At 35.2% G+C, this 26002-nt stretch overlaps 1 protein-coding gene and 1 long non-coding RNA gene across 16 annotated transcripts in view; one reads left to right on the top strand and one right to left on the bottom strand.

Annotated features, from left to right (window-relative positions):
- Positions 1 to 26002, bottom strand: part of LOC126370097 (homeobox protein abdominal-A homolog) — a 255549-nt gene that overhangs the window by 86487 nt on the left and 143060 nt on the right. For all 15 annotated transcript variants that reach the window (XR_007566811.1, XR_007566802.1, XR_007566798.1 and 12 more), the window contains one exon: positions 21680 to 21701. The gene's annotated coding sequence lies outside the window, so the exon portion shown is untranslated. The remainder of the gene's footprint in view (positions 1 to 21679; positions 21702 to 26002) is intronic.
- Positions 11145 to 17617, top strand: LOC126370184 (uncharacterized). Its single transcript, XR_007566836.1, has 3 exons — positions 11145 to 11347; positions 13601 to 13722; positions 16857 to 17617. It is a non-coding gene; the product is annotated as an uncharacterized LOC126370184 (long non-coding RNA).

The following is a 26002-nucleotide window of genomic DNA, read 5'->3' as shown; positions in this document are numbered from 1 at the left end:
CCCTTAAAATTCTCAACACACACGTATCCTCCGTTTCAATATCCTCATAATTCCGTGTCTACATTCAATATAGCAAATGGGCACACTAGGCTGGTAGGTCCATTAGTCCTACGGAAGGGCTGGAACTGTGGCCCACGGCGTCATTAACTGACAATCTCTTTAAATCACTTGTAGATCCTCCCACTGGCCTACCCTGGCTTATTACGAAGGGTGGGCTCCAAATGGCTCACTGGTATTAAGAAATTTTAGCCTGTTTTACTATGTAGATATACGCTCAGGTGTTTGTTAGTGATGCCTTGGGCGAGGAATAAGGACAGTAAAAAGGTACGCAAGCGACTGCCATTTACGCAATTTACTCTTCCATGTTTGCCTTAACTGTTTCTCCAACACAACCGTCTTTAATATAATGAAAGTAAGAAAATAAAAAGAAGTAGGAGTCTCTTTGCCTACTTAATTATGCTTCATCAATGTAGCGTGGTCTACGTACATACGAGAGGAAACAAGCAAATAATTGAGAGTTTGTTAACATAACACCGGCTGTTTGTCTTAATTAACAGTGATTACAGTATGATGTACTGCCTAAGACTCAGGATTGCACATAAATTTCTATACATAGACCATGTGAGTACTCGGCTCTCATCAAATTTAATCGCTCATAACTCTTCGCTTTAACAACAAAAGGCTTACCCCCAATTAACTAGCATGCGAAGTACACTTACAATATACGCCATGATAGTTTTAACAATAAACCCTTTCTTTCTTACGTTGTTATTTTATGGCCGCGAATTTTATCTCGTTGCTTCAACGTTGGAAATAAACACGAAATACGCACACTGGGATAACCATTTATAAAGCCTTTCCCTGACAATATCCGACCTTGTTGTAAGGGAAAAACGATAGAGATGGAAGGTTAAAACCGCAAAGTTATGTTGGTAGTGAAAACGCATATTGTTGAATATTACAGGCAAACATGGGGTCGCACAGTGCGCAATGTTGTGTATGAACCCGCTGTTTTATGACGAAATTCTGGATACAGCGTTTTCTATGTACCGGCCTACACATTTTGCGGGCTTTAGTACTTTTTTTTGGCTGATAATCCCAAGTACAAACCTGCGTGAAAACTACAGTCGCTGTTCGAGTAAATAAGGAAAACATTGTACTCTTATAACGTATTTACTAAACCTATTTACCCCACACGGCTCGTGCCACCATTATATTATAATCCCCCGAAGTGGCTATCTACTTCATTCTTGACTCACGCGAATACTAAGTGCCTAATTTATATTTTTCAACAAAGCCAACGAGTATCAGAGTTCCGTTGATCGATCCGGACCCCTCGGTTCCGGTCGAAGCTAAAATTCCCGACCCGTTTTTAAAATCCCTGACTTAAAATCGTCCAGCGTAAATTGATATTCCGCGTTTTCCTCGCCAATATTAACTTGCTAGAAGACAGGGTCGGGGTAAATAAAAAGGGAGGTCAGGTTAGACTGGATGCGTTATCTGCAGCAGGTAGCAGAAAGCTAATTGTGTATTCTTTCCTCGCATCCAGCGTCCTTTAATCCGCCCTTTCTGCCTCCCACCCTCAGGGCAGCGCCCCAACTAGGCGGAAAGTTTTAAATACGCTGTCATATTATGCAGATTTTTAGGCACTTGCATTTTATTGGTACGTTACAAGTGTTTACGACAGTTAATATCGTATTCAAGTTTGCAATCTGAGGTAATTTATTCAATACACTCCAAAATACGCAAATGCTGTTTTTGAATTTTGAGAGATTATTTGAATAGATTTACCTGTGAGTAGTAGAGACTTAGGTAAAAAAATCACCTAACGTTTAACAAAAATCTTGTAATTTTGCTCTAAGCATTTTGTTAGCCTCCTATAATACGAATCTGAGTTGGTAATCCAACCATAATTTTCTTTAAAAACAGTGAGAGACAAAATTGGGAGAGTTCGCATTTCCCTTTACACCCCAAAATAGCTATTTACAGAGATTGTAATTTAATTCTGCGCGCGTGAGATAACCACAATTCGATGGCATGCAAAATTAACAGGGAAATTCGGATATAGGCATGTCTACATAACTGTACAGATTATCTACCTCGGTACACGTTATAATGGAGGAACTTCGCATAATGCAGTAGGACCCAATAGCGAGACCGCGGTGTCAGAAGGAAATTGCTCGGGAAAAATTTGCATCTTTATTGAAATTTCCACTCTTGAGCGAGGATAAAACTATGTCTCTAAATACGTATCTTTGAACTTGGTACGTATATAAACGTGTTTGCGGTCTCGGATATTTACGTTGCCGCAGCGCGGGTGGCATTACAGCTGGCTCTGATTAAGGTAGACGATTAAAATTCATTAAAATTCCGTCGAATAGACTTTCCTGTCTTCAAATTCGATGAAACGTCGATACGGAACAGTTATCGTTATTAATGTGTCTAAGTCACACGTTTATATCGAGATATGTGCTTTTAAATGTGCACAGATTAGACGGCAAACATTTGTAAATGTTTCCGTCCGTTTTAAATGTGATAGATAAAGTTTATGTTATCGATATAAAGCGCATCACTAGTCAGACAATCGTTGTACAGATGTAGGTACAGCAACTAGGGAAGGGACTATAATAGCAAATTTTCTCAGTTGGATATGCGCTCTCCCGATACCCTTTTCACTTGTATTGTTTTTATTCGAGTCCTAATGAAAGAAGTTGCGTCGTCTGTATTGCAATCTCGATATTGGCACTGACTATGCAACGTGGCCCGCTCTCATATAACGAAACTCAATAAGAGACATATTAGGTGTAATTTTTATAAGTTTTAATTAATACGTTGAAGTTTATCAAAAGTTTCACAATCCACACGATAAAAGAATAAAATAAGTTTTAATAAATAAAGTTCCGTCAAATACATGCTGCCGCTAACCAAATTTCGATCTATTTGGCTCCAAGAAATGGTTGCTAAGCATTTTACGCTTGCGGAGTATTAAACTTTACGACCAGAAACTGCTTCTGAATTCGTCTTGGCGACTGTAAAATAAAATCGATGCAAGATTTACGATTCCACAAAAACTAGGACGAAAAAAGACGCCTTTTTGTTCATCAGCTGTAAATGTCCCCACAAATTGGTCATAAATTTCTGCTCTATTAAAATTTATTAGCCTCAAAACGTTTATTGTAACATTACGTAACTTGGTAACCCTATCGTAAAACAATGCAAGCGTGATGCCATGCAAAAAATGTTATCTTGACTTATATAACACCTGGATTTTAAGCTTACATTTGCTTGAAGGGACTGACTCGATTTTATGACGTAAGGGGCAAGGTTTACGACCTCTTATCGAATCGGAAATTTTCTTTAGAACAAACAAACTTGTACCGTACAAATGAAGGACCAATTCGAATTAACAGGCATTAACGAGTGGTGATAAGATCGCTTGATTACTTTTCATTTTACGCATATAGGTATATTAGTCTACTGTACAACTGTTGAAAAATGTGTAAAAAGCTTTCCGATGTACTCCGTTAGTTTCAAATAAAATGCTGTAAATAATGCCGTAACAACATGACTTCTCAATTACGTAAATGCATATGTATGACAATTTAATTGGAACTTAAATGTCAGTGAGGGTGCTCTAAGCGACACCGATTATCTTATCGTATGTTTTCATAATAAATAATAAATCTAATTAGACCACACACATGGTAATCTGAACAACGTTAAGTAGATACTGATAAATAATAATTGTATACCTATTTAGGTATGACGTCTATGCAATCTAGAATCTTATGTGACTATATCCCTTCATAAAGCCACTTGTATACGTGTAATCCTATAAGTGTTGCGGGATATGAGACCGCAGGCGACAACCAGGTAGCAATTACTTTATTCCGAAGGTCGGCCATACAACCGCCGTAGTCGATGCAATTGCTGTAAAGTCCTTTGACACTCAACACGTACCTTTCGTTTTATTCAAGATAAAGCAAACACCGCTCTCAGAAGATAAAGAGGAGAAATCGACCGCAACTATATAAAGGTTTGCGGCGATAAAAATACCATGTTTATTTGCACGTCCTACATCAGTAGAGTTATCGAGGAAAACCGTCTTATTCAAATCTCGATGAAAAGCGAAAACCCAACCCAGTATCCAAAGATATACGACCGTTTTTCGAATGGAATAATCGATTGAAAAACGACCTTATTGAAAACTGGCGACGTTGAACTTACATTCCTCTGTATCAGTAAATTCGGATCCCTATCTCGAGTAATTTTTTTCCCTAAAAACGTGATTTAAAAATACTGCCAGAGGAACTGAGCGGCGGTAGTAAGGGCTCAGTTTTATCGTTCTTCCGTACACTCCACAGCGCAGGTGGCACTTGTTTCATTAATCAAACGTTAAAAGGATTAAACACTTAATACGGATTCTTGTTATTTTAAACAAAAAACCTTTCTGCTTCCCATTCTTTGTTTATATGATGCTCTGAAAAGGGTATTTATTTTTTAACGACGATAGTTTACATTTCCTAATGCAGTTTTAACGGGTTCCCTTTTGAATTATAAAGGAAAATATAAACAGTTCCTATTTAGACATTGAAATCGTAGAAGTTTTGCTTATTTTACCCCCACAAATGTTAAAATTATCGAACCTTTTCCACCCTATGTAAAATTGAGCAAACTATTGCTATCGTAAAAAAATCTAGTTTAGTGGATGTCATAAATGCGCTTTAACAGATAGAGTCACTCATATGTTTGGACCTTTCTTTTCATAAGGTTTCGGTTGGTTGAAAAGAGATGCACTTATTTTGCTCATTTTGATGGTAAACATTGATATCGCGCAAACAGCACGAACCGTCACCATACCTGAGACCATCTAGCTATTAATTGCCAATTTTAGTGTTCTTCTTCATTGTCATTCAATAGGTTTAACGTATTTTGTATCGTCGTAATATGTACAATTTAGGTAGGTATGCTTTGAAAGGTGCTTGACGCGTATGAAACATGAATCTTTAAGACATATAAATGAACACGTGAAGAGAATGATTTTATTGACATACCGACATTTTGGTCTTCTAATGTGTTTTTTTCCGACACTGAATGCAAGACCATGTTAATACACGATAATTTACTTTTATTGATCAAATAAAAGCAATGCATGAATCAATAAAGAGCCATTGGATCGGATGCGAAATGTATGCTAATGCCGGCACCAAGTAGGTGTAATTGACGAAACTTCCTCTTACGGAATCATTCGATCATATAGATTGACGCTAAGCGCGTCAGTTATCGGAGAAGCTCATAAGAAATTCCAATAAAGAGCGCCATGAAAAATTCAATAGGTCGACGGCCAAGTCGCAGGAACGAAAGTGAAAAAAACGAAAACAATAACGTGGATTTAATCAGTATTCAGAGTGCGACGTGTCTGTCCACAGCTGGGATATTTTGGCAAGCGGACAAATCCTTTGGACGTGTACCACGAAATTCTGACGACGCGACGATGGCGCTGCAGAATCATCGATTGTTGACAACATTGCGAATTTACAGCGTAATTGACCACGAACATTATGCAAGATATCACTTAACAGTCACGCTCGTAGTCCCGGCTTCTGACGATACAAATATCCGAGTCCGATTTATTTCTGGTTTTGATTAGACATCGCCTGATTTGTTGCCACTCAAAACATCTGTAAATTAACTTCAATTACGCTTGAAAACTACAAGGCGTAATAAAATAGCCAAATTGATGAAAATACGAGGGTAAGAGTGCAATGTACATAAATAACTGACTCGTTACTTATGTACTTATGCAAAATTTGCGCGACCAATTGATAAGGATCCGGTCTAATCATGCCAATAAAAGGCTGAGTCCGTTGCCTTTCATGCCATAAATACAATCATTACATGTGAAGGTTAAACAAGTCGGTCAAATACCTGTGTTTTAAATCAAACGTATATTTTTGGTAGCAATTTGTTCTTCCAAACCTGAGCCTTTGTTGGAGCTAATAAATAATTTAGTATGCCATCGGCCTATTCATGAATTCACGCTCTGGCGAATTTCTGAAGCCTTAAGTACGTGTATGTGGCTTCTGAGGGTACAATTGATATAATTTAAGCAGCAGTTAATACTGATATTATTGTGTTTAACGTACCGTATAAAGACACAAGTAGTAAGGGAAACCTTGCCAAATTATGGCACATAAATTGTACATATTTAGTGTTGGTAAATCATTTTAGTGGTACCTAATGTCGATGCTAAAAGTGCTGGTTATAGCCAATTGTAACTTGTAAGCAATCCAATAAGCAGTTGATGTAAAGTTTTAGCTCTGACAATTTATTAAATGCAGCCGCCGTGTAGTTTAAGAAAACAAAGAGTGTATTACATTTAAAATTCAATGCAGAGGCATTCAATTACGGGCTGGAGTTGGTTTTAACATAATTTTTGCCAAGCATACGTCGAGTGACTCCCACATTTGCATGTATTTCGTGATCCTATCTACACTGCTCATACAAACCACTCTTTATTTTCAGCTTCAAAGACATTTTATTTTCAATTCGAAGACATAAAGCTACCTATTTACAACGCATTTTGTAGGTTAGACAGTGATATTTTGCTTTATAAGAAGAATAAACATAATATTCTTACATATATAAAGAGATCGATAGATTTCTGTACAATGTAATTTAGTATCTAATACACTTTTATATTACATTAAAAAATCTGAAAACACAGACACTCATAGCGACTCTAAAACGAAATTGTGGTCAGGAAATCAATACCTTCTCGAAACGTACCTAACTACGAAGCTCAAGCTAAACTCTCATAAATTAAGTATTATAATATTATCTACCCATAAAGAAACTAGAGGATAATAGTAATTTTGTATTAAGAGAGAGTATCTTTGCAAATACACACATAAACTTACACTCATAACATCCGATACCTGAGCTCCTAGGGCTAAGCAAACTTGTAACAATTTTAAGTACCTAGGTATTTGTACCATAAGATGCTCTTCATAGTAACATATTGTTAGGTTTATTGCAGTCAACCTGGGTCCTTAGCCAAATTACAAACGATTAAAATTTGACAGTAACAGTACTAAAATGTATAGGATAGAAAAAGGTGATCTAAGGTAAAATGTCAAACCCATAATATTTTTATCACTATCTATTGTCATAATCGCCCAACTGGGCACCCTCAGGCTGTTGTCTTAAACGTTGTATCGGGTGAGAGCCTTCAGCGCTCCCCATTTGTCCAGCCAAGTAGTTAATGCCATCTGCGGCAAATCTACAATAAGTCACGTCAAAAAAAAGGTTGTCATAATCCATTGCAATTTGTTTAAGGCCTCTGATGTCTAAGTAATTTTTAGGACATCCCCAAGATTATAAGCAACACGCTACGTCCTGAACTCAACTTTTTATGCCACGTCATGCCTATAGATAATAAATGTGTCTTTAACAAAAATAAAAATGATAAGATGTTTTTCTATAATACTTTCAAGTTCATAACGACAACCGCGGCAGGGTATAAAGTAAAAAACTAGTTGCAAATAAATTCTCATTTATAATTATTGGTAAACAGTTATTTCTAAAAGTTATTGCATATTTTGCATATAGCAATTTAATATTGGGACTTCTATAAACACATTTATATTCTGAATTCGCCTGAGAAAATATATTAGGACTTAACCTTGTATGTAAGGCCCGATTTCCAGACATAAGGGGAGGGAATAAATATTAGGCAGCTAAATTACTGAAATTATATTACAATTGTTTTTTAATAACGTCTAGGTCCCTGTAGGTCCCGAAGTTTTTCTTGCAGCTTTACTTTTCCTCGGCTATACAAGTTGAGAAGGTGCTGTGGGTAGTTTTAGGCAGATCAGACTTTCGACAAAAAACATAAGTAGGTAATATAAAAGTTGACAATTTAAAGTGTATGTACTGGGTATGTTATCCACTGAATAAAGATGATTATAATTAGAGGTTTAAATTTTAAAAGGCATCTGGGTGTTACGATCCTATGACTAACAAAATTTTAAAAAATAATACTTCATCTAATGGGTAGCTAAGTATCAATTTATATATTTTTTTTAAGTTATAATTTAAACTAGGCAGCTGAAATATAAATGTTCAAATCCTCGAAATCAAATTCGGAATCCGTTTCCCAGCGATGTAACAATGTCGCGGCGAACACATGCGGCGCAGATAGCAATGTAGGCTACGTAGGTAGTTAAGCAAAATATAGAGTTCGTCGACCCCGCAAGGACGGAATCTGTCAACGCTATGTCAAGGTCACATCGTCACTACTCATGACGTAACATATCTGCATCTGCGATCGTCTACATTGATAAAACTGTTGTATAAAGCTGTACAAAGTCACGTCGCACCGATTCTAAATCCTACACCAAAGTGTTAAGGTGCATAGAGTCGGGTGTAAAAATAGTAAGCGCAACGACCTCAATTCTCGGAGAATGTTTACTTTAGCCTAACGTTTTGAGATGTTACTTTCGTTGGTATTTATTGCTGATGAATAGAGGTTTTTATATATAATACCATTATATTTTTTTATTATATACCTACTTTTTAATTTGTTCGTGTAGTCCAAGTAGCAAAGAAATGTATATTTTTATGCATAGAATAAGTCGTTATAGAGTTATTAACTAAAGTGGTAATCGACCATTTTAAAACAAGTTAGTTGGAAGTCCGGCGATTACAACCATAAATTGGCGATTTAAAATTACAAAAAAGCGTGTATGTGTGTGTAATCTGTAGGCTAATCACATAAATAAGGAGAACAACAGATGGTGTGGCCGGGCGTCCACCATTTTATTCCAATTTCATATTTTACAACAATAAATTGTAGAGAGAAAAAAGTAGAAAATTACAAGTCGGCATTACAAAGACTGATACAGTTGTTAAGTCGAAAGGTGGTCCTTAATTATTTGAGATAAAAATATGATAGTACTTCATTAAGAACGTTCAGGTAATTTTTGGAGTAATAAATAATTTCGAGCAACGCTTTTTAGATGTGTGAGAGAACGAATTATGACAACTGACTGGGATATCTACCTATTGGTCTCACTGCGGTTCCGTATAAAATATATAAACTATTTATATATATTTTTTTAATTTAACAGCCTCTACGGTCTAGGTCCGGATTAGATTTCCTTGGAGACTGTCGAAATCACTTTGGGAGAGTGTCTTTTGTTTGGTAATGATATTACAGGTTTGAATCACCTGATTATCCGAAAAAGTAAGATGATTCCGTGCTTCGGAAGGCACGTTAAGCTGTTCGTTCCGGGCTACTAGCCCAAACATTTGCACCAATCCGCAATGGAACAGCGTGGTGGAGTATGCCTCAGATTGATTGAGTGGAGACCTGTGTCCAGCAAAGGTACGTACATACATAGGCTGTTTGTTTTTTTTTTATTTGTTTGTTCTGTTTAGAATCTTGTCCTATTCAACTTCAAAAAATAGACTAGGTAATGCGTACTAACTTCAGTAAATTAGGTAGATATTTTCTCCCAAAAGGCTTTATACCTACTTACTATTTTTTTTTTAAATAAGTATAGTTCTTTCTGTGCGATACTTAGCATTCGTTAGGTCACATTAGCTGGGTAGGTACACCAGACATCTTATAAGGTATGTTTAAATGTTCCACTTAATAATGGACATTTGCTAAAAGTTCCTACCTGCTTAAAATAGCTACCCCTCTTCTAAAGGTTGAATTTAAGGGAATTTCTTCAGAAGGGTGTTTGCACGATAAGAGAAGGTACTCAAAATTCACCATTTACAAGTAAATTGTCTTCATATTTACTGGTTAAAATGTCCTTATTATGTAGTAGGTTTTTAGACTGCTATTTCCCAACGCAACATTTGAAGTTAATGTTACATAGGAAATTAGTCTGGAAGAAATTAGTACCAAAACGCCTTGATCCTTTAATATTTTGTAAAGATATTTTGGCTTATAATGCATATTATTATTAGCTAAAATGTATTATTGGTTAGGTACGTATATAATGAATAACACCACAACACAATCGACGATCCATTAAAATCAAAACAAGTTGTAAAGTATGTAAAAGTTTCTTGTAAAACAAAATACTTTATACTAATAACTACATAACCGTTACAAATATCCACTTTGCACAGAACAATGTGAAATAATGTCTAAAAGAGAAATTACTTGGATTCTTACTCAAAACATTACTTTGTCTAGAAGTTAATTAGGTATTTTAAATGTAAGTATTCATTTAAAGATGCTTAAAATGAAAAGTAGCTAATTATTTTCCTTAGGTATTATGTATTTTAAGCAGGTACTTTCAGAAATTATCTAGATTAATAAATAATGCAGTACTCAGGTACCCATTGATGTCGATCCTATTTCGGTTTTTTAACCTAAAATATCTCTTCTAAAAAGAAAAGTAGGTAGGTGGGTACCTAGAAGTTTCTTGAAAAATAATGTAGTAACATGTTTTTGAGTTGAATTTAAGCTATTTGTCGTGGAATAAATAGTGAGTTTTAAAAGATTTCGAGTGGATTTTCGGTTTTACAAAAACATGCGCATAAAATACAATAAAACAATTTAGTACATTAGTGTAAGTAAACTAAAACCGCCAATGGCACACTAAATTACTTGCAAAGACAAACAAATTGCATCGCGATTTATTATGAACTTTAAGCTATTTGCAGATATCAAGACATTGCACCTATTTATATCAAGCGTAAGTGGTGCCAAATAACTGTCACAAAAACTATAATGTTTTTGAATTTGTCTAAAAATAAGTGTCGAGATAAATTCCGAACGTAACAAGTAAAATCAGCAGGCAATTAAAATCTTTCAACCCGTCACCGCCAGTCACTTTGGATTTAAAACGCTCCCCTATGCCCGATTAGGGTGCATCCTAAATGCGTCTAAAGAGATAAGTCGAGCGCAAGAATGCGGGCCGACTAGCATGGGCGCGCTCACCCCGCTACAAAATTACATATGCGCTTGTGTTCGATCTTATGAGTTGAATGTAGAGTGGGGATTCGTGAGACAAGTTCTGCGGATGTGTGGTAGCGGTCCGGTAATGGAGGACTGTCATGGCGCGGCTGACGTCATTCAGCCAATGAGCGCGCGGCGCGGCGCGACGGCAGCGCCACAAGATGGCTGCCGACGGGCAGCCGCCGCCGCCTTTTGTTGTTTAGGCCTAACGTCTCACTTATTTCAAGTTTAAAATCAATATTTCTCTATATTTAAATTATTTCAAAGATAATGTGAATATTAGCTATTATTTACTGTGATTTTATGTAGATTTTTACAGTAGAATCTGTGTAAATTCAGTGTAATAAATACCACGGAGTTCAGTAGGTAAGTCGGACAATGTTTTGATTTGGTTATTTTTGAAATTCAATTTTTGCTTTAAGTAGATAAACTTGTCTTTAAATATGTAAGCCGAGACGTAACCTGTATTTTTAAATAAATTCTAATAAGAATATTTCAATTGCATCCAAATAATAAGCTATTCTAATAGGACCAATGGAATCGTCATGACTATTGGCTTAAAAATAATTATTAAATGCCTTTGTTATTTGAAAAATATTGTTAAAATCTATTTAATTTGTTAAGATAATAAAATAAGTAAAATCAAAGTTACTATTCGGCATTTTATTAAATATCAAGTTATATAGTAACAAATATATATCTAAAAACATTAAGAAGTAAAGTAAAAAATAATAATTTTGAAATACCTATGCGTCACTCTATATCAAAGCACACAGTTTGTTTTGAGTATTTAGATTCTTTTAACGACAATTTTACTGCCTCTAAAACACCCGATCTTATTCATAACACTTGAGTTACGATTTAATAAAACTTATCAATTACAAACATTTGATTCATTACTACTGTTCATTAAATTGTTAATTACGTTTATTGTCATATAAAATTATAGCGGATATCGTCGTTAATAACAATAACTCAGGGAAGATCACGTGTCTGGTATTTGGGATTTATAAATAAGTGATAAATACGTGTGTATAAATAAATATTATCGATATGAATGTGTAAGTCATTCCAGGCAGAGTTATTCATCCCAAGGCAGTAACATTGCGTCAATTTACGACTCCACTCCCGCGCACGTTTACAAAGTGGACATCAAAGGATGCTCAATGCAACGAAAATTATGTTCAATGTTCGTGTTAACTTAGGCTTACAGGATATTCCAACATTTTAAAATACAGGCAACTTATTATAAACGTGTCTTTTAATGCCTTTATTTGGCGACCACACTCGAATACTCTTAAAATAACTGAGCGTGAATTTTTATCCTGTTTTTTTACACAAAGGGTTTAATTTATACCCCAAATTAGGTATGATTTAAGTACCCACGTTACTAATTATGTAGGTACCTACTGTATGAGTTAGTACAAAATATACCTACGTAATTTTAAACACGGTAACACATACACACACATGTGTGTGGGGACCATCTATCTAGTCATGACTAGAGTACTAAATATTGGTACATAAGTCCCGTAACATATATATAATCATAAACATAATAAAATAACTCCCGGGAAATAGTGAGGACCATTTAAGTAATTTCGACAATGTCCCCATCTGGAATCGAACTCGCACCTCCAATTCGTGATACTTGAGAGTGAAAAAGATAACAGCCACTAGACCACAGAGGCTGTTATCTTTTTAACTTTTGTTTTAAAGACAAACATTTAAACGATAATAAAATAAAACGTAAACAGAAGTAGCCACAGGCCACCCTTCAATCTATCGGAGCGGGTATGGAGCATACTCCACCATGCTGCTCCATGTGAGTTGGTGGAGGCATTTGGGCTGGTAACCAGGAACTGACGGCTAATATAATAATCATCATGTAACGAACTACACATGTTAAACGAATTACACATTCAAAAGACATAAACGGGCTATTTAATATGATTTTACAATTAAAATTAATAGGTAAAATAAAAGAATACTTCAAGACAGAAAAAATCCTTAGAAGAGAAATAGAATAAAATATATCACAAAGAACTTATTGTGAAATAGCAATTTATTCTAGGCATCCAGAAAATATACAACCAAAGATAAGTTATAAAGATATAAGGAAGAATACACTTTGTAACCTGTTAAACACCTACATAGGTACAAACAGTGTTGGGTTACAGTTTTTAATAGTAAATAGTTAAGTAGGTAGGTATAATACTGTCGGTAGAATAGTTTAACACTGAAAGGAATAAAAATAGAGTCAAAAGTACGCTGTTTTATAATAATATAGTCATTTCTTTTTTTACTTATTTCTTCATGTCCAACAAATACTATGATGCCTCATTCACACTAGAGAATATTTTACGAGTCAAATACAAGAAGTGAACCAGCAAAAGATGAAAAGTTTAGATGTATCACTTGTACACGGTCTGGCTACAACGCAGGGTGGTCGAGGCATCAGAATTACATTCAAAATTATTAATTTTTATAGCAGAACTTGGTCGTAGTGGACCTGCCACTACCGTGCACAACACGCACACACAGACAGACATTCAATAGTGCATTATTGCCATTACGAGACACGACATGGCAAATAAATCTTGATTTTTTTGCTTGCAGGGGTAGCAGAGAATGGTCCCACCCCATTTTTTTCCATTTTGGGTACCACCCCTCGAAAATTATTATTATGGAGTTATTCATTTGACCACTGGACTTTGGAGGATGCTCATCGGATGCGAAGCGTAAGTGTTTGAAATTTTATAATTTGTGTTGATTTTCAGGAAATGCAAAATAATCAAATACACATGATGATCTTCAGTCGACCTTTACGACGTCACAGGGGCAAAGTTAGTTTTGACGTGGCTTGACCTAAGGGCTGTAAAATCAAGCAAAAAAATCCAAAAAGAAAAAGTGGCATTTTGTGATAGGTATTAACAATGTTGAGACATCAATAAATGGCATATACGTATTAATGCTTGGAGAATTGCAAAGCTGAAGTGGCAGTGGGCAGGACACATAGCGAGGAGAACCGATGGCCGATGGGGCGGAAAGGTTCTAGACTGGCGACCACGTGTCGGATGACGCTCAGTTGGTAGGCCCGCTACAAGGTGGACCGACGATCTGGTGAAGGTCGCGGGAAGCCGCTGGATGCGGGCAGCGCAGGACCGATCGTCGTGATCCTTGGGGGAGGCCTATGCCCAACAGTGGGCGTCGTACGGCTGATGATGATGACGTATTAATTTCGTCGTAATTATCTCCGTACTTGTTGGTTACATAATTATGTAGGTATGTACCCTTATCGTTATAGATGTATGTGTCTTGCACAAATTAATATGCCATACCCAATTATGCATAAACGCGTTTTGCTCCTAAGTTCAATATCGCTTGATAGAGAGTATCTGCTAGATGAGGTCGACGATAAAGCGAGGTTCGTTCAGAAGTCACCTTTCAGTCGTTTCCTGAACTATTCCGTAAAGATACCTTTGAATTCGGAAAAGAGAGACGCTTGCTAGAAATTTCGTTTCACATCTTGCCTGTGCGCGTCATAATTCATCAAGTAGTTTAAACATACACAAGTATAGGTACTTACTTAAATAAATTCACGTCCGTATTTTTATTGTTGTGGAGAAAATCATAAGTAATTCGTGAAAAACGCAACCTATAGCTACTCCGTATACCTACATGTAAAAATATGTATGTATGTATAAATTTAATAAAAAGAAAATAGAGAACACTTTTGAGTTAAAGTTGGTGTACAGTCATGAGCAATATAATATACCCACTTTAGGACTCTGTCGCACTAACATATTAGACATTTAGTGAGACTTACAGTTCAATTTGTCAAAAAAGTTAATGTGACATGGTACCAAAGTGTACATATAAATGCTCGTGACCGTACTCCCTATCTACTAACTGAATATCTATCTATAGTACCTAAATTCTATGAAAAACTTGTATTTAAAAAGTCTGTAATTTTGTAATAAAAATAGTAGAAGGAGTAACTTAAAAATATACCTACCTATCTACTAAAATAAAAATAAATTAACTAAATCTTTACATACTTTCCAGATTATAATTATAATTTCAAGATACAGTTAAACACAAAAATATACTCTCTGTCAATTAATTATTTTTTTACTGATAAGTAAACGAATTATTCCGATATAATGATTATATTCACTTTAGACTTAAAAATAATTGTATGAATGGTTTTAAATAAATGTTTATTCAAGTCCTAAGATAAGCAAATGTAATTAAAGACAGGAAATCAAGGTAGCGAACATTTAGCAAACGAGGTGGTAATTTGTCCGCGTCAGGAGTCGAACTCGTAAACGTTTATCGGCAGGAAGGCAGTGCAACACGTACTCTCACGATTGCCGTATTTGCAGTTCATTTACGTACACTTGCAAAGTACGTAGTTCCACTTTAGAAAACATTTTAAAATACATAGTACCTTAGTACTTATAGTATCTTCAAATTGAAATATTAATGTACTTACTTAACTATGTTTTTGTACTTAATAATGATAAAAAACAACCTATAATTTACGTAAGTAAGTTCTTCTGAAAAAGGTACTTTAAAAGAGCAAAACAATTCTAGTAGCAGTTCATTGTTATAAAAACTATCACGTTTAATTTTATTAGTTGAAAACTTCATATAAATTCACGTATGTCCCTGAGATAAAATCTACAACGAGCAATGTTGAAAAATAAGGGAAAATTCAGGCTTGGCAGCCTCGGGTATTGTGATAGCTATCTGTACTGCAGATACGATGAAACTTAATTGAGGATCCTCGTGAGCAGGTGGCGTAAGCTGTGCCTTATCTAAATATCGACTTGCTTATTTCGCTTCCTGAAAACTACAGCCTAATATTGAACTTAGGTAAATCGGGGGTGGCAAAAAGACAGGAAGTGGACCTAAGCAAACTATCAAAAAACATTACGGGGTGCAAATAACAACGATCATGGCGTATGTAATGAAAATCTTGCAACGGGATTAGTCGTGCGGTGGTGCGGCGCGCGCCGCGCGAGGGAGGTAATCGATGGCGTAGGGACGCGCGCCTGGTGGCCCGGCGGCGACGCAGCCCGACGCCCGCCCAGACCGGCAGACGCCCGGCGACGCCGCTCCCGCTCACACGTGTCCCGCTCGCGACCTCCCATCCGTCACCATCCGTCAATGTTTACTGTCGCGAACAGCTGACCGACACCGGTAAGTCACGTGCTCACTCTAACCCCTTCGACGCACGCCGCCACCTCCTTCTCTCGACGCGTCGCACCTCCACTCTCTTCACTATTTACGTGAATACTTTATGCGTCCGTTTTTTTGCATTAGAATCAATAACTGCAGCAGGCCCGGTGTTATACCCGTCCGCGTCATAAATTACGAAAATAATGCACCCTTGCTCTTTCACGTTTCTCTATTCAATGTGCACGGAATTCTTTATCTTTACGAGTGGTTTGAACGGCGACTCTTTTGTAATTTATCCTTTATGTGCAACAAAGGATGGTGGACAAAAGGCCGACTCCGCGGGCGATTGCGTCCCACCTCGCTCTAAAGTCTGTAAAAGACAAAAGATCGCCTCGCTACCGGTTTGCGAAGTTTGCGAAAATAATTTTTGCAAACCAATCGTGTCTTCTTGCCAGTCTGCCGCTCTCTCATTGGCCTCTACGCGAACAATAGACAGTTTTGCGACAATTCAACAATAGCTTTTTGAGTTTTAAAAACAATTTCCCAGTCATTATTTATTTATGACCGCACATAACTTTCCCGTTTCGTAGGAGGCGGTTATCCGATAGAAGAACTTATGTGCTATCAGTGTTACCCTTTTCGGTTTGAAAACCCAAGCGTGTTGTAAATCGGTTGTTTTATTTTATAGATGGTGTTCCCCGAGGGGCGGCGGAGTCGGCATCGAGCGCTGCTTGGTCGGTGAGCTTTTAAGATATTGCCAGGCGTCTCGATATGGTGTGAAAATGCCACAATTGAATCGTAAAGTTTGGATCTGTGGAGTCGGCAGACGTGCGCGCACTAAATTTAACTTGGGCACTTATCGGCACGTCTGGTGAATATGAGTTTTTAATGTTCTTCGTAGTATTTCAGATGCTCGGCGTTGAAGTGGTGCTTGAAGAGAAGAGAAGAGAAGCGCGTCGCCTTCTGTACGTATACTGAATGTATCCTGAGTGCCTCATTCTTTCCGGTATACCTTCAGTATACGTAACAGAAGATGACACTTGTCGGCTGAAGACACGAAGATTTCTTCAAGATTGCTTCAAGATATCTTGCAACTTACTATTTTACATTGTATGTGATTTATTTTATGACCAATTTGTTAGTATAACTTTTAATAGCAATGTAATTTGATACATGTTAGTGTTAATGGTGTCATTATCTAGATAGGTATAATGTTTATCCACCTATTTTCTTGTAATTAAATTAGGTTTACTACTGTACAAAATATACTGCATATAAATTATCTTGTCATGTACTTTGTAAGTGATTTTGACATTGTAAATAGCGACATTAAGTATTATAATTTTAACAATCTCAAATCTTGCTTTCATAAAGTTATTTCACAAAACTATACTTGGTAGAATTTATCACGTGTCTTTTGAAAATAAAATAAAATTTTATTACACAATATTGATTTTGTTTCATTTCAATTATAATACCTTTAAATGTACTTTCGTACTTTTTGAATGTATTTTCAAAAAGTACGAAGTAAGTAAGTAAGGTATCAAATTGTATGTAAAGAGAGATGGAATATATATAAAAACATATAGAATCATCACTGTCTCTTATATAATTTATAAATCTCTCATGTAATACTCTTTTATCAATAAATAAATACTTTATATTAATCATCATGAAATATTTGATATAATTATGAGTACCTATCTATCTACTCATACTCATAAAATTTCAAAATATTACATTTTAAATAATCCATTATTTACCTAGCTTTATATAATATAAATGCAGTGAGAAGTTTATAAGCTCTTTATATTTTGTAAAATTTCTTTTTCAGAATGTAGGTACCTATTTAAAGTAGATTGTCTGCACAGTTTGGGATTGTACCTACAGACTGTTTAAAAATACACAGAACCTAAATCTGAAGACCTGCACATACTTTTTTAGTAATCCTTTTAGTGGTCCAATGGTTGAGCGCTAGGTTCACAATCTAGAAGTCATGGGTTCGATTCCCCGTGGGGGACGTATAAGAAAAAAAACTTTATGAGACTATCCTCAGTTTCGCCAGGATATTGCAGGGTGAAATCACCTGATTGTCTGAAAAATAAGATGATTCTGTGTTTCGGAATGCACGTTAACCTCGTAACGCCCGGATTTCCAGACACAATAGTTAAACAATGGGATTTGGATTTTAAAAGGCATCTGGGCCTTACGACCTTAAAGCGTTAGTCCCAGTCGCTACTAACTAATGTAAGTACTCGTAAGTATCTAAGTAGTCTTTACATGAGCCATCTCAGGGGCCTCTGGCGGCTCAATAATATCCCTGGTGTCAACCAAGGTTGCTAGGGTTGGTCGTCCACCTCACAACCCACACGAGAAGAGAAGCAAATATAATAGGTTGTTCCACTTGGAAACATTAGAACATATATACATAAATATAATAGTCACGCTCGCATTCCTTGCAGACTGGGTAGAGCCTAAAGTTATCAATAAAACAACTTACAGTAACTTTTGATACGCCTTCTAAGATAGATAATAATGAATTTGAAAAGCCATTTATTCTGAAATAAAATATTAGTTTTCTTTTTTAAATTAATTTTTACAATTTTTTATTTCAGTTTTATGAAATATCATTTTTAATTCACTCGTACCTACAAGTAAAAGTTTTACTAAAAATAATATAGTACACGCACATTCGAAGTAAAAGGTTTTCAGGAAGATTTTCGGTTATAATACGCTAATCATGTTAGGAAATGCTTAGTTAATTTATAGGTACACTTACCTATAGAAAAATGAGATTGTTGGTAATAATTATTTAATAATGAGCCGTGTCAAGCAAGTCCAGTGGCGTTAAACAACAGTAAGTAATGGTAAGAATTTATAACATTAAAGTTAGATCTTTAACATGAGTAAGTATTTTTATGAGAAGCTACCTTTGTAGTCATTATATTATATTATATTTGTTTATGTACACTAGCAGCTCAGAGCTGATGCGTGTACTTCACTGCACTTGTTTTGTCTGCATTGGGTTCGATTCCTAGATCTTGGCTAATTTTTCATCTCAAAAGAAAAATATAAAACTTATAGATTGTTTGTACAAACTTACAAACCTCAAAATTAAATATAATTTTCTTTAGAAGACCTAAAATAATTTAGAATTTTTAATTTTATATATAATAATTGCAGTACCTACTCTACCTAATATAGAAATACAAAAGAGTAATACCTAAACCTCAAAATGTAATGTTTATGAAAATAATAGTTAACCCCTTGAAGAGTATGAGCATTAAAATCATGTTTAATTAGGTAAATATTCATATTTTAGTGTCAATTGATAGTGGCGCCATCTCTGTCAATGCGGTCGAACTTTTAAGAGGTTGTAGAGAATGTAGAGCCGACATGAAACTGCTCTTGTACCAAGACTGATTTTTAGTATAGTAGGCAAAATCAATATTTTTATAATAAAAATAATTATTATTAATATTTAATAGGCATAAATACACAGAAAATGCTGAAACTAGACTTTCATATGTCAAGATTTCGTATAAGTAAATTACTGGAATTCACGTAGTTTTTTGCAGTTTTAATAAAAATTTGCTTTTGGATCCTTTACGGAGGTACCCAATTATTGATGGAAAAAGTTCATAAAAAATTAACTACTTTTTTTTCTATTAATAATGCTGCTCTGTCAAGCCGAAAGATGACTAAAAAGCGTTGACACGTAAGTATTATGAAATATTTATCGACTTGCATAAAACCGTTTTTGTCAAAATCCTATTAAATATTTGTTTTATCTGTATACCCAAATTTAAAAAAGCTCCCAATACCATCTGTCCAACCAACGTAAGGTCCAAAAATGTTCTTTTTATTGCGGACCCCATTGTTTCAGGGGTGAAAGTTTCAACCCTTCCGCGTTGAGGTAACCAGGAAGAATAAAATTGTAACAAAAAAGAGAAAGTTCGGGCAAAGGTAGATAAAAAAAACTATTTGTGCAAGGACCAATGACAGGGCTCGAACGCAACTTTCTAATTTGGTTTTGAAATTGTCTCATTTGCCTTTTCGCCATTTGTGCAGTAGCTTTTGGAATAGAAATGTGGTTATAAGTTTATTTTATAAAATAGTTTCCAATACGTATTAATTAAAGTGCCAATTACAAATCTTGAAAAAAGTGCTCATTTGAGAAATGAATACATTTAAAAGCCTAGATTTCAGGCTTTAGAAGTGTTGGCAAATTTTCCAAGATTGGTTTTGAAATGAAACTGACTCAGCAATAAAACTCGACCATGGGAAAAGGTCATGGTACTTAGTTATGTAAGTAAAAATATTTTATTAAACTTTTTTTTCATTGTTACAGAAATATGTATTTGTAAATCTTAAATTTTAAGTTTTGTTGTTCACTTTAAATTCTTTGCTTGCGTCGATTTTTTAAATTTTAAGTGAAAATTATCCTTTTAATAAGGTAAAGCAGAAAAGCTATAAACATGTAATAATATTTCTATGACCATCGAGTCTAGTTTGACAAAAGATTTCCAACAAGACTTCAGTCAGTAACGTATCACACTGTAGAATATTTCTGCTAACCCTACTCTCTGGCACTCAGCCATCGCGGTGCGAATACAGCGACCCATCACCGAAATCCAGTTCCAGCATCTCACTAGTTAAGAGTAAGCGAGATAAATGTAACTTTGATTGTGCGGCTGCGAAACCGTCGTATCGAGCGGGCCGTTGTCATGGCAACAGACAATGGTTTTTGGGTGCATAATATTTTAGGCTGCGTCGGGGTGCGGGGTGTAGCGGGGTCGGGGTAGGAGGGCAGCCATCTTTAAAATTATATTTCCAGTTTGGACGAACTCCTTCGATTCCAACGCTGCTTTTTCCTTCGATACTGGGGTGTGTAGAATATGCGAAAATGGGTTATGCTACCTTTTCTCAATCTCTACATAGATAATTTAAAATGTTTTTAAAGCCGGTTGAATAACACTATACTCATAAATGTCCATAAACCTACCAAATTAGTGATAAACAAGTAACATTTTTATTTAATACGTGTGTTTAATGAGCTATTAGCTATCACCTCAACCGATACTGATTCTTAATAACTAGATATGATAATTAATCCACTATTAATTAACAGTGATACCTACTAAGCTAGATCCAAAGCTAAGACTACAAAGTAATTAGAATAAAGTAAGTAGTTTTATGGCTACAGCTAATCTAGGATTTCTCAAGAGGTTTCTAAGCGGGGATTTATCTGCATTATATCGGTGTACTGTCGCACGGAGGCTGGTTTGTCTGCGGCTTACATTCCCGTCGTAAAGCCTCCGATTAATAGCGATCCTCGACAGCCTCCCGCCTCGATTAAGCGATATACTACTACCTGCCCTTCAGATATTTCAGCAGAAAAATATTTGCTAAGAATTTTTGTTTGAAAAGAGGCCGTGTTTTTGGCGCTTCAAGTTACGGGTTAATGCTCTTTGGAGCGAGCGCCCTTTGAGAGTGTTTGAGGGAACTCACCTCTTAATACAGTCCAATGTATCTGTAACAAAAATGAGTAAAGTTTATTATTTACTTTATCGTTAAGGTTTACATATTTTTATTTATTTATTGTACATACAAAAGTTGTATAATAATCTTAACACTATGTTGTACAGCTAGATTACAGGGAAATTAACATGGTACTGATGCTTAAAATAGGAAAATTAATGCCTGTACTATAAGCATCATACGATGACGTATTACCTATATTCATTTTGAAATAGATAGAGAAGATTTAAAGGCAATAAATTATATTATAAATAAAAGGACAAGACAGACAATAGGTATCTGTCTGTGACTCATTGGTGTTAAACCCATTTATAAAGAAAATATTGCTTTTGTGAATGAAGTCTGTACAACATGACAATGAAAATACATAAAAATAAATTTATTAACACAATTCTAACAGTTTAATCATCATAAAATTAGTTAAACATCTCAGTTCATCTTAAATTACGATGAGCCATGTAATGACTCAATATAAAAAAAACATGGACATGACACAACAACTGAAGACATTTTGAGCCATAGTCTCGATGTCATAACAATCTTTTAACCCTTCAAAGCCCAGTAATATTGTTCCGTCCAATTTAAACGTATTAGATGACACATTTGGACATATCTTGAGAGATAGCAGGTCGTAAAATAAAGTACTCGAGTGGGTGAATGTGCACTATGCAAGGGTAGAGTTGATACAGAACAAATGTGCTTAGCATAGTTTAGTTTACTGGTGGAGACTTCCACTGACGTGTTTGGTAGAATTTCGTTTTATCATTTGAAGTTTTCTTTTTACAAAATTCCAGTACCTTACCTACAAACTAAATATTTTTTGCATATTTAAGAAATCTATATCGTTGTTATTTACATGCTACACCGACAAGAGCGTGGCTCTTAATTTGATGATGATGATGATGTTATTTACATACTATTTTAGAAAAATAAAATACTAGAAAAAAATATTTTGTAAGAAATGAGTGTCGACAAAGAACAATATTAAGTATTTAGAATAATAATATTTTCCTTTCAGCATTTTAACTAGGTTACTCATAATCATATCACATGTTGAGAACATAACTTAAAGATAAGGCTTTTTAACTAAAAGCACATCGCGTGTGTGTTACAAATTTTTACCAAACCCGATATAAGCCATGTGAAGAGAGTGCATCGTGTCTAGACGGTCCTACGTTCGGTGCTCGGTCAAAGCCCCGGGCGAAAGGTCGTCCAAATCGAAGACAAACGAAAACGCTACAGAATAGTAGAGGCAGTTTTCTTGAGAAATCACAATCAGTTTTGATAGGACTAGGCAAAATTTATGTGAGTAAAAGAAAATTGAATTGGCATACGAACCCCTTTTTTAGAGTTTTTTTTTTATAAGAATGAATGAATGTTTGAATAAATTGTTGAGCAACTTCGACTTCTTGCTAAGGTCGTGGGATAGGTCACGTATCACGTAAATAATTTGAGTTTTTGTAGGTTTTTTATAGAAAAAGATTAATCAAATATCTAACTATAATGTTAAGTGATTCTCTTTTTCTACTTTCATTAGATACTTACCTATTGTAACTTTTTTTACTTAAAAATTGTCTTCCGTGACATTAAAAATAATAAAATGTTCTTTGGAAAAGTTATTGTTTTCTGACTACCCTAGAAATATTATAATCATTTACTTTTTCCCGTGTTAAACCTAAAGCTCTGCAGAGCCATAGCATTGACTTTTAAAGGCCAACATTAAATGTCGAGTTGCGTGTGTATGGGCTGAAAAAGATTTTATGTTTGATATGTTTCTAATGGTGTGCTAAGTTGTATTATACTGTAAAAAGTTATGAGTAGTGACACCACTTTTACAAATTATATTTTTTATTGTTCTACGACACAAAAGGGCTTCGAATTCCTTGATTTTTGACCATTAGTCCAATGGTCTGCCTGATACTTTACTTCCGAAGTTAGGTACCTATATATTTTTAATCAAGCATCTGTGCTACCCTCCCCTTGTTTAAAAACCGCACCGTGTTTGGTTTGTGAAAAAAAAAGGTACAATGTAAGCAAATTTATTCCAAGTGGGTCCTGCATTCCCGCCATCTCATTGGGGGGAATATGTTCAGGATAATAGGGAACTCTGGTACGGATCAGTTTGGGACACCTGATACCTCCTCCAATTCTTTTTTGTGCCAATTCTCCTCCTATTTGTTGCCGGGGGATTATGGAAAATTTATCGTCTTGATTTGTATGTGGTTACTGATTTAATTTGACGGTCTTTCCGACGTGGCTGTAACTTGTTTGCAGAAATACAGCTCTTAGATTTATAATTTCTAACTTAAGGGAAATTCAACTTTATTGTTTTTTTGGATACCAAACCTCAAAAGGAAAAACGTAACCCTATAGGATCACTTTGTTTTCCGTTTTGTCTGTCCACCTGTCTATCAATAACTTGTTTTTAAAATTCTCCATCGAGTTTACTAACCCAGTATTTATAAGTAGTTAGGTACCTATAGTTTGTTCAAATCTCTCTCCGATTCGTCAGTTCTTTTGTGCCTTGATTTAGATGTATATTTTAAATGAAGAGTCTTAACATTTTTTATAGAATAATTATTATAAAAACACACATTGAATCGGCCCTGTAATCGTTGCGTAGTGTTGTAAAATTAATTCAAGAAGTAATTTAAAACATTAAATATTTATGATTCATTAACCTTATAGGTTAAATGGTATGTTAGTTTTGTATCGGAATATACTAATCGTTTAATGAATTTGTTATTGATTAATTTGAGTACCTACAGTAATTTATTAACCTTTTATGTTAACCTACCGAAAAAAGGCAAATTCATCAAGCTATTATTTCTTTATGAGTTAGACAGGGACAGTTAATTTGCCAAAAGACTTCACTAACACGTTTTTGATGATAAAATGACTAAACGATTCTTTGGGTATACATTTTTGTGAAGAAGTCTAATATGTAATTATTTCGATGAAGATAATTTACATGCAAATTTAATTACTTCTTTCAGAAAAAATACTGATCAGAAAGTGAGCAAATTATGATGTGGCAAGAACACGGGTTTCTGCAGCCATGTTTTATTAAGAAAAGCAGTGAATTATAGTTATTGAGTCACTCACAAGTGGTCATAAGACAGTTTGTAATGTCATAAAGCCGCATTCATACTAGCGTCTGTTGTTGAGGGTCTTTGATGTGTGTCCATAATAAATATGGTGCTAGTAATTAACTACATCATCATTAATTTTAGAGCCTAACTTTTGTCGGTGTAGCATTCTCTATTGCTACAGTATCTCTACTAAGCCATCGTGCTTGTAAAAGCTAGTAAAATGATTTAAAAACAATGATAACTATAAATTTCTGGAATGAAAAATATCGAAGAAATAAGCATTCTATTTAGATTATCGCTGGAAAATCTTCACAGAATTGAATAATAAAACTGTTTGTCTCAAACGAGAACTTTTAATATATTTTTCTCTCGATTGCCAGCAGATCTGAACGTATCTAATGCTCTTTTGCCCTTGACCTTAGAAAGTCAGACGCAACAGGATAATTTGCTGAAACTTGCTGAAAATGCGAACAACTTCTCTTGAAGGAGACGTAAAATCCAACCTAATAGCTAATTCTAGGTACACTTCAGCAAGGGCCATGACTTACCGAAATACCACGGCTACGTCGCCGGCGACCAAACAATTTATAAAGTAATGAAGAGTCGCCAAGTAAGTTAAATCTGGCGACACCTTGGCGTCTCGGTGAGATATGGCCTTAAGGATTTAGGAATTACACTTAAGCATTCAGCTTATATTAAGAGGATTAAAGAAATCGACATTAGGATTATCTAATATACCTAGTCAATAAACATAAGCTTAGCTTGTTGGATATAGAATTTATTATCGTTGTCAGTGTCATATAAATTGCAAATAGTCATTAGTTTAATAAGTATAGTGTTGTATATTGTGTTTATTATAGTTTGTTGAAAGAGTCATAATGCCATAATTCTATATTTTTTATTTTGCGGTTTAATATCAAACCAACATGTCACGCAAATCTTCATCTATACGAGGTTAGTCATAAACATAGACGGGGACAGCGGTCCACCCATCACGTAGGTATAACAGAAAGCTCGGTGAAGCGAGGATACTCAGTTCATCTTGCGATGTATATAAAAAAAAAAAAAATAGTTTTATTTCACATAATTGTAACGAAGTTTGTTGTCGAGACTTCCCAGTAAGTAACTAGAGTACTTGTGTTGGGAATGACTCGCAACTCCCCTTTGGTATACATAAGATTTTAAAACATGGCAAATATAT

Source organism: Pectinophora gossypiella, chromosome 10, assembly GCF_024362695.1.
Source record: "Pectinophora gossypiella chromosome 10, ilPecGoss1.1, whole genome shotgun sequence".
Taxonomy (NCBI): Eukaryota; Metazoa; Arthropoda; class Insecta; order Lepidoptera; family Gelechiidae; genus Pectinophora; species Pectinophora gossypiella.
The sequence above is the reverse complement of the archived record's forward strand: the minus strand, read 5'-3'. Positions and strand labels throughout refer to the sequence as shown.